This window comes from Gadus macrocephalus, chromosome 2 (assembly GCF_031168955.1).
Source record: "Gadus macrocephalus chromosome 2, ASM3116895v1".
Classification (NCBI taxonomy): domain Eukaryota; kingdom Metazoa; phylum Chordata; class Actinopteri; order Gadiformes; family Gadidae; genus Gadus; species Gadus macrocephalus.
The window spans coordinates 4,815,249-4,831,166 of record NC_082383.1 but is presented as its reverse complement, the minus strand read 5'-3'; the positions used below and the strand labels follow the sequence as shown (position 1 = coordinate 4,831,166).

The window sequence follows — 15,918 nt, the reverse complement described above, 5'->3', positions numbered from 1 at the left end:
CATCATGTGTGTGGTATAATTCAGGACATTATAAAAACTAAACCAACCTGGAACCAGAGGTTATAGAGTAAATATCGTGTTAGAACCAGAGATAATGGAGGGAAGAGCCTGTTGGAACCAGAGGTTATAGAGTGAATATCGTGTTAGAATCAGAGATAATTACCTTAAGTGAAGAGCCTGTTTGAACCAGAGGTTATGTAGTGAATATTGTGTGAGAAATAGAGATAATGGAGAGAAGAGCATGTTTGAGCCAGAGGTTACAGTGTGCACATTATGTTTGAACCAGAGATAAGGGAGAGAATTAAGAGCCTGTTAGAACCAGAGATAATGGAGAGAAGAGCATTTTAGAACCAGAGATAATGGAGAGAAGAGCATTTTAGAACCAGAGATAATGGAGAGAAGAGCCTGTTGATACAGTGTTAGCACCACAGAGGTAATGCGGTGAAGAGCCTGTTAGAACCAGAGGTTATTAAGTGAATATTGTGTTAGAACCAGAGGTTATCGAGCGAGTATCGTATTAGAACCAGAGATAATTGAGTGAAGATTGTGTTTGAACAAGGGAGGGGGGCGCTGTCATGGCGACAATTGGAGAGCGTCTCAAGTGAGTCCTGTTGTGCGTTTTGTTTGCGCTTGTAGATTACTGGTTTGATCGAAGAGCTTCCAGCATGCCGGGAACTTTATAAAATTCAACTTCAAGATGAGGAAGGGTCTACTACTTCTGCTGCTGCTACTTTGGATAGCCAGACCACCCGCGGCTTTTTGGAGGCTCGGAATTAGAATTCTGCACTAGGCCTACTCCCGAGATGATCTGCTGCTACTACGGAATATGGATTATTCAGCACTCGGTCCAAGACTTGGGGAATCAGAGGGACGGGTGGGAAAGCGTACAGGAGTGTGTTCGGCCACGGTCTGTGAGCGAACGAATCCACCCCGAGCGGGGGATTGTCCTTCGCACTGAGAAAGAACCACAGCTCGCACAGTGTGTTCTCCCGTGGGGCAAATAGGTTGACTTCCGCCTTCCCAAACTCGCTCCATATCTGATTGATCAGATTGTGGTGCAGAGTCCAGTCTACTAGTCGGGGAACCTCCCTCGACATTATGTCTGCCCCTCTGTTTAGTACACCGGGGATGTACACTGCTCTGATGGAGAGCAAGTGTGTGTGCGCCCAGCATAACAGCTGTCTTGCTATGCTCAACAGCTGTGCCGAGCGCTTGCACTTGGCGATTTATGTATGCTGCTGTCGCCTTGTTGTCCGTGCGAATCATTACGTGTTGATTCGTTAACATTGGGGCAAAGTGTTGGATTACTTTCAACACAGTGAGCTTTTATATACATGGTCACGGGGGGCGGCCAAACGCTGCCCACTACGTGAAACTCGCATGTTCCTCCCCAGCCCGACAGAGAAGCATCCGTGAACACCGAGATGTGTGATGTTGCTCTGCCCAGCGGCACTCCTCTCGTGAGGGTTCGGGGATCGCCCAAGAGGGTCAAATCGGGGCCCACTGATAGAAGAATGGTCACTTTGCGCCGCCGTTGGCGCACCGGGTCGATGTGCAGGCGAGAAAACCGACTCTGCAGCCGCTGACATCATGCCCAGCAGCCTCATGACAGAGGGGGCTGTCACGACACAGCCCGGGGAACAGCGGCGGAAGAGAGACCACGGGGTCTCCATCCTCTGCTGTGAGAGCTGTGCTCTCATTACAGCTGAATCCAGCTCTACCCCCAAATGCATCACACTCTGTGAGGGGAGGGGGGAGCTTTTCTTCCAATTCATGCAAAGCCTAAATTTGACAGGTGAATTACCAGCTTTTTTGTCTGAATAGCTGCTTCCTCCTTGGAGCGAGCCAGCCAACGCAGATCGTCCAAGTAGTACTCTCATTCCTGTTGCGTAGAGCGGCTGGAGAGCCGTCTCCACGCACTTGGAAAACGTTTGTGGGGCTAGAGAATAGCCGAACGGGAGACGGTTGTACTGGTAGTGTGACCCCTGAAATGAAAAAACGCAGGAATTTCCTGTGTTCGGGGATCACTGTGACGTGGAAGTATGCGTCCTTCAAATCTATTGAGGTGAACCAGTCGCCCGGTTTCACACACTGTAACATTTGTCTGATTGTTAACATGTGAAACGGCCTCTCCACGATGCATTTGTTGAATAGGGCTAGATCGAGAATCTGTCTCAGCCCTCCTGTTTTCTTGGGTAGCAGGAAATAACGGGAATAGAACCCCTGCATCTCCTCTCCCTTCGGGACTGTGGAAATCACTTTTTTTCGCTAGAAGCTGCTTGAGCTCCGCCAAGTGACAGCTGTTGATCCTTGGATGACAGCGTTGTTTCCACAATCCCGTTGAACCATGGCAGGACGGAGGTGAACTGCGGGGTGTGACCCTTGCTGATCAGCCTGTCCATCCATTTGGCCAGGGTGCACTCGTTTAGCCACTCTGAGTAGCCCAATGCTCTGAAAGCGGCTGTGCAGCCTCTTGTTTTGATGCGGCTGTCATGGAAACGAGCCACGCTTGAGCCCCAGCCGCCGCTGCGAGGGGAGGAATTGGCCTCCTCGCAGCCCATGGGGAGCCCTGCCTGAAAGGGCTGGGTGTGTGCCATTAGCAGAGGCATGCCCTGCCTGCTCAGTTTGTGACTGTGACTGTGTGTCATTCGTAGACAGAGAGCTCGCTCTAGCGGCCGTCTCGCCACATGTCATGCCAGGCATGATGTGGTGAGGGGAAAGTAATGTCGGGCTGGCTCGAGCAATAATACGAGGTTTATTGACGGCCTGCCTATGTGTGGTGGGAGATGCGTGTGTAACAGTTATGGCCGGGCCGATAGGCTCCGGTGTTAACTGGGGTGTTGAGAGAAAACAGCCGTCTTTAGTAAAGAGGTGTTTGTCGCTGCCACACGCTTCTCCCTGGCCCCGTCATCGCCTTCGACGGTATGGCAAGCCAACCCCGCCAGAAAACGACCTCATTCATATTGGAGGCGCACTCGGCTTGCCATATAAATAGCCTATTGAACAGGCCATTTTCGTAAATCAAATTTTTATTGATAATATTATATTAAGAATAATCATACCAATAACGGCTCCACCTGATTAATTAAACAACCCGGAATTTTCATTGAATAAACGAGTATGCACGAACTCCAAACATGTAAAGGACAACCGGCTGTCATTACCACTGCTGGTGATAAACTGCTGCAGGTAACGTTACGAGTTAGTTAAAACATATGTTTTTCAACAGTTCAATGACCGTAGGCCTATATATTTAAAAACTTGGTTAAAAGTATGCATTACAATTTTCCATTGTGTTTGATTCCGTGGAACTGGGTGCCCACTCTTGTTGCTTTCTGAATACGACTTTTAATTTGTAAATACGTTTGTGATGTGAAGTTTGTATATCTGTGGTCCTGTTTACCACATTCTGGGCCACATGGCGGCGATGTTGTGTCACAAAAGAAAGTCGCATTGACAGATTAAGATTAGATTATTATAATAATAATAATAATTATTATTATATGAGTTATTTTATAGCCTAGTAAATCAAACAATTGTTTCTGTTATTTCATTAGGCTATCTAAAGTTGAAAAATCAACAATCAACTTCCATTACCAACCTCTTCAGACTATAATCGAAGTGGTCGATTGTAAAACATTTGTTAATTGATTTAACAATTATGTTACTCACTAACTCACAGACATAATGCGGCTCTTTCGAAGTGTGTGTGTGTGTGTGTGTGTGTGTGTGTGTGTGTGTGTGTGTGTGTGTGTGTGTGTGTGTGTGTGAGCGTGCGCGCGCGTGTGGGTGTGTTCGTGTGTTTGAGAGGGAGAAAGGGGGAGTGTATATTTAAGTGCGGAGCTATACCAATTGTCCACTCTGAGCCCCATGTGGCTGTTCGAGCTTATAGCTGTATTACCGCTGACAACCACTGTGGGGTGCCATTCCCTCGTCACCGGCCTCACTTACCGGCACCTCACCATTTGTTAGAGCTCACCCCCACTACCTCGCGCTCTCAATGAATACTAATGCGGTGTGTGGGCCCACCTCCCCGTCTCCCCCGCTTCTCTCAGGGATGGGCGAGAGAGAGGGAGACCAGAAGAGATAGAGCAGGAGAGAGAGCAAGAGCTTCCAGTTGAGTATATGCTCTGTGATGAGGGAGGCATCGCTAGTTGAGCTGGAGCCCATGGCTTTTTGTCTGCCTCAGAGCGCTAGCGTCTGCTTCACTGCAACAATGTCTCACCTGTGGCAGAGTTAGAGAGAGAGAGACCTGAAGAGAGAGAGGAAGACAGGAAAAGAGAGAGCGAGAGAGAAAGAAAGACAGGAAGAGGGAGACAGGGAGAGAGACGTCTTCTTTCTGTTTTTGTCATCTGGATGGGAAGCCTCTCCTCGTTGAAGAGGAGGAAGAGCGGACACACGGACAGATGCTAGAGAGGCAGACAGGTGGACAGACAGACAGACCGACGGACAGACAGGTGAAAGACAGACAGACAGACAGGGGGAAGGACTTGTGCCTGAAGAACCCCCCCCTCCCTTCCCTTCCACAGACCCCCCGCGGACGCCACGGAACCCGCCGGAATATTTTCCTTTTTCTTTCGTTTCTTGTTCTTCTTCTTCCTGATCGCGCTGCTGGGGGGGGCTCTGTCGTTCCATCTGCTCGCTCTCTCCGCGCTCTGCCTCTTCATCTACTTCTCCATCTATCTGCTCTACAATTTCTTCTATTTATGAGCCACGGAAGAAGGAGAGAGAGAGAGGAGGGGGATTTTATTTCATTTTTTCTTTCCTTTTTCCTGCCTTCCACCCCATTCCTCCCCTCCTCTCTCCATCACTTCCAGCCTTCTCTCTCTCTCCCCCACCCCTGCTCCACCTGCTCCTCCTCCTCCTCCACCTCCTCATCACGGCTCTTATCTCTCTCCATCTCTGAACGCACAGTGGTGGTTACCGTAGAAACCCGCTGAGCAGACCGCCACCGGAGGTTAGCTGTGGTCATCTCCCTTCCTCTTTCAGCTCTTTCTGCCCCCCCCCCCCCCCCCCCCCCCCCCCCCCCGACACACATTCTTCTCCTCCTGTCATCTCTTTCAGCCCCCCACCCCCTCCCCCCGTCTCCTCCTGTAATCTTTGGGCGGCTGTTATTGCTTACCCTAGGTAGGTGTGTCTGGTGTCGTGTCTCTCACACACACACACACACACACACACACACACACACACACACACACACACACACACACACACACACACACACACACACACACACACACACACACACACACACACTCTTTAGAAACTGCAGTGAAACTTGTTCTAGAAGATTATTCATCTTCATCCTCCCCATCTTCAACTCACCCCATCGTCTGTTTCTCTAGACCACACCCCCGCGTTGTCCTGCCTCTGGAAGCCCCGCCTCCAAGGGGGCCTTTTCGGACCGAGGGCCGCTCTCTCCATGTTGTTGTACAGCAGTCTGTTCATTAAAACGTCTCAAACATCCGTCATGTCTCACGTTTCTCCTTCATAAGCACCAATAAGTTGTGGTTCTAGAGCATGAAGCTAGCGGCGTGTTTATAACGGGTTCTAGAGCTTGAAGCTAGCTAGGCGATGATTAATGTTCTAGACAGAGCATAAAGCTAGTAGTGTGTTTAGTGAGGGTTCTACAGCATAAGGCTAGCTAGGTGTTGAGTAAGGGTTCTAGGGCATGAAGCTAGCGGGGTGTTTAGTAAGGGTGCTACAGCATGACACCAGCTAGGTGTTTAGAAATGGTTCTCGAGCATTAAGCATGAAGATGAGTTCTGGTTTTGATACGACCAGATGCTCACGGCCAAACGGAACCAGCATCTTCCCATTCAATTGGTCTGTCACCTCTATCTCTCCCTGGCTCCCAATCACTTTCTCTCTCTCTCCTCCTCCTTCCCCCTCCCTCTTTGCCCCCTGTACACTCTCTCTCTCTATCCCCATTTCTTCTCTACCCCCTCGGCTCTCTCTCTCCAACCTGTATGTCTGCATGATGCTCCCCCCTTCCCCCTCCCCTCCCTCTCTTCAACAGAATGACCTGAGATAAGCCAAGCGTGTCTTAAAACATAAATCTTCCATTTCGCTCCCTTCATCTTTTCCCTCCAATCTTCCATCTGTTTAATTATCACCCGACCACACTTCTCGATCCATCGGCTTATTGATCGAGCTGTCGTTGAAAATGTCCCCACAGCCGTCACGGAGCTGCACAGATTCAGCACTTCATTCATATGTATTTTCACCACACATTAACTTCATTCAGATCCATATTTATGAATGCCATGTTTCATTAACAATCTTAAATTGAAGGCGGAATATTTAATTTTGAAAAAATGAAAAACAACCTAATTGAAAGTTACATTTTGCTATGTGTGTGTGTGTGTGTGTGTGTGTGTGTGTGTGTGTGTGTGTGTGTGTGTGTGTGTGTGTGTGTGTGTGTGTGTGTGTGTGTGTGTGTGTGTGTGTGTGTGTGTGTGTGTGTGTGTGTGTGTTATCAGTGTGTGTGGTGGCGCTGTGTGTGTGTGTCTGTGTAGTGCGTGCTCCCAGTGTGTTCCTCACGGGGAGAGCACGGTACACAACTCGGTACAGTAGGCAACAGAGATCCCAGACTCACAGGCTCTCCCTCTGTGTTTCAGGACGATTCTCGTCCTCTGCCGAGGAGTGGGACAGAGGGGCTGGGCGTCTGGATGGACACACTCTCCCATGGACCCGTAGTTTCCGCGTGGGCAGGACTTCCAGACGCAGCAATGACAGAATATTAAGAGTCTGCAACTCTGGCCACCGCCACACACTTTGTGCTCCTTTTTGTACGGACCAAAGCCCATTTTGATAATTATTTTTCTACAAGTGAATCTTAATCTGTGGGATTTTACTACGGACCAGTCTTTTTATCCGCTTTAATGTGATAAGGACGTCGTTTTAAATCCACTCTGCACCTGATAACGGCCATATAAATACCTGGACCAGGTGAGTTCTCTGAGTTTATTGTAATGTCTCTGTTTTATTAATTTATGTTATTCGATAAAATACCAGAGATTCCTGTGCATGAATTTTATTACAGATTTGCTTGCATAATCTTGCTTATTGCTCCATATGTGTAAATACTCGATTGGTTTTGGTCCTTGTGTGTATGCATTTTGGGTTTTGTGTGTGTGAGTTTGTTGGGTTTTGTGTGTGTGTATGTTGGGTTTTGTATTTTTGTGGTTGTGTGTGTTGAAAGTCTTTGTAACTCTATGTAGAGATGGTACCTCGGTCCGATCTGTGTACCAGTGATTTCATATATAATATAAATTGATATAGATTGTATTCTATATATTTATAGAATACATTTGATATGATATATATAATACCTAATGTATTCTATATATTTATGTCTTTGTGCTTCACCTAATTAATGTTGGTATGCAAACACACACACACACACACACACACGCACAGACACACACACACACACACACACACACACACACACACACACACACACACACACACACACACACACACACACACACACACACACACACACAGACTCACACTCACACTCACACTCACACACTGTGCTGTCAGCTGTATGATTGAAAGTTAATCAGTGTGATGTGGTTAATTACCACGGCATATATGATGGACAGGGAGAGATAGTATGTCTGTGGTTGTGTGTGCGTGTGTGTGTGTGGGTTGGTGGGTGGGGTCTGAATGTGAAGGTTAAACCAACCTGGGGTATGCTCTTGTGACCCTAAGCTATTACCCAAGATGCTCTCTGTTCTTGAACCATGCGACCCCAACAGTCCCTACAGATGCTTACCTAGATCTGTCGCACATAGAGCAGTCCCAACTAGAGCTGGCTCACCTAGATATGTCACACCGAGATCTGCCACACCTGGCTCTATCACGCCTTTCTCTATCACACCTAGATCCACTCACCTGGATCCGTCACATCTCGTTTTGTGACACTTAGATCTGTCACACCTAGAGCTGTGAAATCTAGAGCTGTCACACCCAGATCTATCCAACCTAGATCTAAGACACCAAGATGTGTCACAAACCTAGAGCTGAGGTTTAAAGCTGTCAACCATGCCATTGTTGGATAATAATAGAATGGATAATTGCCAATAACGTGAAGTACTGTAATGCGATTGCGATGAAAATCTCTGTTCTGCCCAAGATGGACTACAGATGGGAATCAGCCCCCCAGGCTACAATCTGGCACATTTACGTGTACTGCTGTACAGGTTCATCAATGTGCATTGTCCTCTAATATATAAATAAATAAATAAAGATAGTGAGACTTGAAATTACAGTGTTAGCTGCCAGACCTGTTAAACATGGCTAATTTCCCCGTTACCATGGTCTTTACCACACGCAGCTAAACATGCTAACACACGACGCCCCCTCATGTGGAACTGCTTGCTACAGCGAGCATGTGCTTCCTTGTCAGTGGGTTGGGGAAGATAAATACGGTCACACCGAACACATGTGGGGTCACTGGTGTCCTAGCCCCTTCCTCCCTCCCCTCTCTCCCCTCTCTCCCCTCCCTCACTCCCACCCCTCCCTCACCTTCCTCCCTCCCCTCCCTCACCTCCCCTTCTCCCTCCCATCTCTCCCTCTCCTCTCTCCCTCCCTCCTCTCCCTCCCTCCACTCCCTCCACCTCCTCCCTATCAGCCTCCCCTCGCCTCCCTCATATCCCTCCCTCCGTCCTTCCCTCCCTCACGCAGCTCTCACCCTCACCACCCTCCCCTCCCTCTCCTCTCTCCCCTCCCCTCCCTCCCCAATGGGGTCCCTGCTAAAGGATCACACGCTGAATATAGACTTTTGTGTGTAACCCAGGATAACTTCCCATGGGAATAGAACACAAACACCAAAGAGATGGGGTTCGAAACATGATGTCATACATTTCACGGCCTCATAACCCGGGAACGTGAACCTGCGACCCTGTGTGTGATTTGTCAGGCCAACTGAGAGAGGAGGGAGGGAGATGGAGAGAGAAAGAGAAAGTCTTGACCTTATTGGCAGCGGGTATTTGGGTCGCGATCTGATATCTGTTAAAGGTATTGGATACCGACACGTCAGAGTGGCTGTGGCGACAGAAACACTATCTTTATGAGTGGGATCAGGACAGATTAGGACAGATTAGGAGGGGACATTAAAGAACAAGAGGTGAGAAAATAACACTTCCATGTTCTTGCGTAATGGCTGTGTTTGTGTTTAAGTGTGTGTGTGTGTGTGTGTGAGTGTGTGTGTTGTGTCTCTTTGTATATGTGTGTGTGTGTGTGTGTGTGTGTGTGTGTGTGTGTGTGTGTGTGTGTGTGTGTGTGTATGTGTGTGGGGTGTGTGTGTGTGTGTGTATGTGTGTGGGGGTGTTATGAAATATGGAAAGAAAATCTGTTGTGCTGCAGGGAGAATCTTATTTATCAGCAGATTCTAATCAATAATGTATTTAACCTAAACTTACTTATGGCTTCTACAGACCAACAGAGACAAGGTTCCACTATTGAGACCAGTATGACCATGACCAGTTGCAATCAGTAAAGACACCACTAGAGATAGTATAGTATGGAGAACAGTAGAAAGAGTATAGTACAGATACCAGTATAGAGAGTGTAGTATGGAGCATATTTATATTTATCAAACACACAAACAAAGCTCCATGGCATGCTAGAAGGTTCTTTTTCGGACGGTTGTTAGCAAACCTTCTAATCAATTTGCTGCAAGACCAAGCTGTCCAACAGAAACAAAAACCGGACCAAACGACCTCCTTAGAGCACTTTCTTTTTTGTGGTACTGACTTTTTAATATTCTTCCTGTTTGTGTTGTTTTCCAGAAGACACGGATAACCAACCAAAATCAACAACAACAACAACAACAACAACAACAACAACAACGCTCTGAAGGCAAAAGGCGTCAACACCGGACAACGCCCTCCTGACTCAGGAGAACCCTCCAGAACTCTACTGTGAGTCTGACACACACACACACACACACGCACGCTCACACGCACGCACGCACGCACGCACGCACGCACGCACGCACGCACGCACGCACGCACGCACGCACGCACGCACGCACGCACGCACGCACGCACACACGCACACACACACACACACACACACACACACACACACAGATAAATACAAACATCTCACCTTTTGAAACGTCCCTACCTCCCCTATTAAAACATCCCGACCAGCCCAATTCAAACATTCAAACGGATGCTTGTTTCAAAGATTTATTTTAGTTAAGTTACACCTTTAAGGTTATAGTTCAACTTTAAGGTTCTATGTCAGACCTGCTAGGTTCTATGTTGCACCTGTAAGGTTATAGTTCAACTGTAGGGTTCTGTGTTACACCTGCTATGTTCTATGTTACACCTGTACGCTTCTATTAAACCTGTTGTGTCCTATTATCTGTACATTTCTATCACATGTATCTATAATCGTATAATGTCCTGACATGTTTTGGTGGTGCTTGTGTTCCAGGTCGCTCTGGCTCGCTCTGAGGCTATGACAGGGAGAGAGGAACGCCACGCTAAACCATCATGCTACTTCTGAGAAGCAGCGATGAGACGTCGGCTGGCAAAACACAAGGTAGGACCACGCTGCCTCGCAACCTCGGATAAAAACACACGATAGCACCATGCTAACTCGCACGCTAGTAGCTTGACACAACAAAGTTAGCGTCGTACTAGAGTCTACGGTTTAGTTTCTAAGACTAGTGTTTACAGACTAAAATTAGTTTAAGTCTGTAAACAGGATTATCTTTTGAATGGCTCATTTCACAGTTTATATGCTGGAGTGAGCTTTTAAAGGCTAATGTTCGCTTTTTAAGGCTAACTTGAGCTAAAGAATTACATTTTTTAAAAGCTAAAGTTGACTTGAAGAGGCCACATATTTTAAAGGATAATGATAGCGTTCAATGGCTAAGGTTAGCATAGGCTAAGGCTAGTGATTGAGGGTGGGGTGGGAGTGGTTGGAGTAGTGCTGAGAGATCTGTGGAGTGGAGGGCTTCTTGCACTGGACGTGCTCTTTGATCCATGCTGTGTGTCAGTGCGTTGTAATTCACCCCCACCCTAACCCCATCGATTACCGCTGTCGCTTGATGGCTCAACTCTTATTGATCTGCCAATCAAAGCTTTCGAAAAATACGATTGTGTGTGTGGTAATGTGTGGGTGGTTATGTGTGAGTTTGTGTTTTTGTGTGTGTGTGTGTTTGCTTGTAATTGGGAATGTAGCAGTATGTAGTTGTTACTAGTTTTAATAGTGTGTGACCAAAGGTAGGTTGACATTGGGACCTGTGCGTGTGTGCGAGCGATAAGATACAGAAGAAGAATTATTTTGAGTCCCCTCCTTCTCTCCTCTTCTATCTCTTGCTCAGAGGGACAGTATTTCTTAATCGTTCCGTTAATTTCTAATTAATCTTTCTATTTATTCCTATTTCCTCTTTGTACCTTTTGCACTCTTTTCGTCTGGTTCCCCCTCCCTCTCCCTCTCTCCCTCTATCCCTTCATTCTCTCTCCCTCTCTCTCTCCCTTCTCTCCCTCTTCTCCTCCACTCTCTCCCTCTCTCACTCCCTCTCCATTACTCTCCCCCTCCCCTTGTTTTATTCTCTCCCTCCCTCCCCTTCATTCTCTCCTTGTTCTATTAATCAGCGGGAATGTTGAACATTTTGAGCTCTGTCGCAGAGGCGTGAGAGAGAGACTTAATGTTTTGGTTCTCCCGCTGCGTGTCAGAGGAGGAGGACGAGGAGGTGGCAGGGTTCAGTATGTTGTGTTTGATGGACAGTCCGCCCGCTTCACTCCCTCTCTATCGCCACGGCAGCAACAGCTGCTAGATGAGCTTCCGCGCTCTGCCGTCCGTCATTGGCTGAAAGTCACGGTGTTGCCGCGGCGATGTGCTGGCACAGCAGACTGCCTACTATAGCGCTGCGTCATACAGCATTAGCGCGCTGCGGGAATCAGCAGAGACGCTGTTAGCAACAGGGGGGGACCCCGGCACACACTTACACACCTCAACCACACCATTCTTCATCACCCCTTCATCCATCACCCCTTCAACCTTCATCACCCTTTCATCCATCACCCCTTCATCCTTCATCACCCCTTCATCCTTCATCACTTCTTCATCCTTCATCACCCTTCATCCCTTCTCCATCCTTCATCAACCCCCATTCTTCATCACCCCTTCATCCTTCATCCCCTTCTCATATAATCACCCCTTCATCCTTCATCCCCATCCCATATCATCGCCCTGCTTTCTTCATCACCCATTCATCCTTCATCACCCCTTCATCCTTCATCCCCATCCCATATCATTCCACCTGTTTCCTTCATCCCCCATTCTTCTTCTCCATCCCCTCTCACCTGTTCACAAGACTCTGCTGCGAGGCCTGCTAAAGTGGGGAACATTGAGAAGCTTCATCTGAAGGAGGTTCATTCTCTACCCATGATGCAACAAGGCAGTTGCGTAGTGCAGCTGGCGACGCTCGCCCTCAGAGAGAGGAATCGGATGACAGGATGAACAGGAGGAGGAGGACGACGAGGAGATGGAGCCCAGAGAGGGAGAGGAGGTGAAGTCAGCCCAAACCAAAGACGACTCACTTTTTTTTAAATTGCAGCTCCTTTAACCATCAAAGCTGTTTTAAAAATAGACCCGCAGCACAAGTCTCTATACACACGCACAAACATACGCAACATGAACGTGTGCACGTGAACATAGGCACATCGTCTGTGCTAAGAATACCAGTTTGGATAATGCGAAAAACCCTCTCACCTGTCTGTCTGTCTGTCTGTCTGTCTGTCTGTCTGTCTGTCTGTCTGTCTGTCTGTCTGTCTGTCTGTCTGTCTGTCTGTCTGTCTGTCTGTCTGTCTGTCTGTCTGTCTGTCTGTCTGTCTGTCTGTCTGTCTGTTAAAAAGTAATAGTAAATCTAAAAGAAATTCCTCAAAAGCCACTGTAGTCTAGACTTAAACTACAGCTGCCGTCTGGACAGCTAAACTGGGCCTCTACCCATAGAGATCGTTTTGTTTTATGACCGTGGCTCGTTAAACTAATGGCCCTCTCTGTCTTTGCTGTTCCGCTGCTCCTCTACTCCAACGCGCTTGTTCTCCACCTCTAAAACAAACCCATCAGGTCGGGTCAAGATGGCCAGTGTTCCACACTGTCCATCAGTACCCCTTCCCGGGTAATGGGGAATATAAACAGGATTTACCACTACAGCTCCTCCCTCTCCTCTTGGTCTCGTGGAGTGTCTCTCATTTATCAAATAATTATTAATCTCATTGTCCCTTTATGAGATTAGCTCTTACGCTTGACCTGATTACACGGCTCGCACGTTGGCATTGACAAGCTAGCGTAGCGATGGGTCGATGGAGCTGCTCCTCTCCCATCCGTCACCCAGACGACAGCCCGGGAGACCAGTGGTTCCCAAACCTATACCCCTCTAAGATAGAGGACACCCCTGTAAAGTTAAAGTGAAATGATCCTAATTTACTATGATTTATCAAACTTATATGTAATATAAGTTTATATTACTTCATTTAATCAGGGTGGTTGTAACATAACCAATATGTTATGACAGTACAGAGACAGGCCATTAAGGAGCAGCCTCTGGCACGGGGCAGCATAATCATTGGCACGCTTAAAAAAAAAATATATATATTTTTTTTTTCTTTCAAAAAATCACAGCACAATGCGGCAGCATAATCATTACTAGCGATTTTTTTTTGCACTTTATTCTGTTTTGGGCATTTCCTCCAGGTGCAAATATGTTTAAATTAGTTACAGAAAGCAGTGTTCTGAAATGGGATCAATTAATAGTTTTAAAACCTATGTTGTGAGTAATAGAGAAGAAAATATTCAAAATATTGTTGCAAGTGACCTGTATGCATCGCCTTCACATGGTTTTGCAAAGCTGTACATGTCTTAAAGATATTGATGTGGATGGTTCCAATATTCTTACATATTCTTGTTTTTTACATTTCTCACTGTGCAAATATGTTTTCGAATGAGTTTCTGAAAATGTTGTTTTAAGATGGGACATATGTAGTTATAATTTGTAAACCCATGTTGCAAACATAACAACCAAAAAAACATTTAAAATGTTGATGCATGATTGTGGACTATATGGAACAAGTACAATTCCAGGTCTTCTGGAAATATTTTTGGTCATAATTCAGCTTAATTTTTTATATATTGTTGCTTAAGGCACACTCATTAATGAGAAAATGTCAAACTGGCACTGCATGTTGAAATGGTTGCTGACCCCTGGGTTAGACAGTACAGAGACGGGCAATTAAGGAGCAGATAAGGGTTAGACAGTTCAGAGACAGGCCAATAAGGAGCAGGTAGGGGTAAGACAATACCGAGACAGGACATTAAGGAGCAGGTAGGGGTTAGACAGTACAGAGACAGGTCATTAAGGAGCAGGTCGGGGTTAGACAGTACAGAGACGGGTCATTGAGGAGCAGGACGGGGTTAGACAGTACAGAGACGGGTCATTAAGGGGCAGGATGGGGTTAGACAGTACAGAGACAGGTCATTAAGGAGCAGGTCGGGATTAGACAGTACAGAGACGGGTCATTGAGGAGCAGGACGGGGTTAGACAGTACAGAGACGGGTCATTAAGGAGCAGGTAGGGGTTAGACAGTACAGGGACAGGTCATTAAGGAGCAGGTCGGGGTTAGACAGTACAGAGACGGGTCATTAAGGGGCAGGACGGGGTTAGACAGTACAGAGACAGGTCATTAAGGGGCAGGACGGGGTTAGACAGTACAGAGACGGGTCATTAAGGAGCAGGTAGGGGTTAGGGCGTGTTGCTCAAGGGCAGTGCCAAAGGTAAACTGTGGATATTTGAAGTTTTAGTACTCCAACACCCAAACAACCAGACTACCCTGACTGTGTGTGAGAATGTTCATGAATGTTAAAGGTGTGTTTGTGTTTGTATGTGCGTGTGTGAACCTTCATGAACGTTAAAGGTTAATGTGTATGTGCGTGTTTGTGTGTAAATTGACCTGTGAGGTGACATCTGATGTCTCCTGGCATGTTGTCAGAGCGACGCCGTTGTCATGGCACCGGCGGGTCTATACCTATATGTGCTGTAACACGTTGATTTCGCTCCACTTAGTTGGTATAGATGACTGTATAGGGTGTGTGTGTGTGTGTGTGTGTGTGTGTGTGTGTGTGTGTGTGTGTGTGTGTGTGTGTGTGTGTGTGTGTGTGTGTGTGTGTGTGCATATGCCTGCCTCTGTGTTTAATAGTATAGATACATATGTGTGTGGGGGCTTATTGATATGTGTTTGTTTGTGTGTGCTTGCATGTGTACATAAATGTGTGTGTAACCAACCCTGCAAAGCCTCAGCTGGTGTTTAGGGTTGTGTGTCTGTGTGTCTTTGTGTGTCTTTGTGTGTGTGTGTGTGTGTGTGTGTGTGTGTGTGTGTGTGTGACAGTGTGTGTGTGTGACAGTGTGTGTGTGTGACAGTGTGTGTGTGTGTGTGTGTGTGTGTGTGTGTGTGCATTCAATTCAATTCAATATTATTTGTATAGCCCTTAATCACCATTACAGTCTCAAAGGGCTTAACAGGACAAATATTTATGACACATGGTGCATGTGTGTGTGTGAGTGTGTGTGTTTGTATCGCACATTCAGATTGTTGTTTCAGCTGAATTATTTCTTTGAGGTCAATATCTTCAAAAAAAAAAACTAGTGGTCAGTGGGCTAATGCTAACAATATCCTGATGCTACCAACAGGTAAATTCTCAGAGCACCTCGCAGCTCTGTAGCCAGCTGACACTTACCTTTGCTAGAGATTAAGAGATGAATTTTCTCATTATGTATAGATACAGTGTGGTATATGTTTATTATCACTATCAGGATCATATATATAAAGCTATAATATGGTCCTCAGTAAAGGACTGTGTTTCTGTCTTCTTGGCTCTCTCTCTATG

The 15,918-nt window shown here is 46.8% G+C and overlaps 1 long non-coding RNA gene across 1 annotated transcript; it reads left to right on the top strand.

Annotated features, from left to right (window-relative positions):
• The first annotated feature begins 5,035 nt into the window (after positions 1-5,035).
• Positions 5,036-10,613, top strand: LOC132475553 (uncharacterized). The gene is made up of 4 exons (XR_009529937.1): positions 5,036-5,127; positions 6,621-6,951; positions 9,804-9,935; positions 10,459-10,613. It is a non-coding gene; the product is annotated as an uncharacterized LOC132475553 (long non-coding RNA).
• Positions 10,614-15,918: the final 5,305 nt, after the last annotated feature.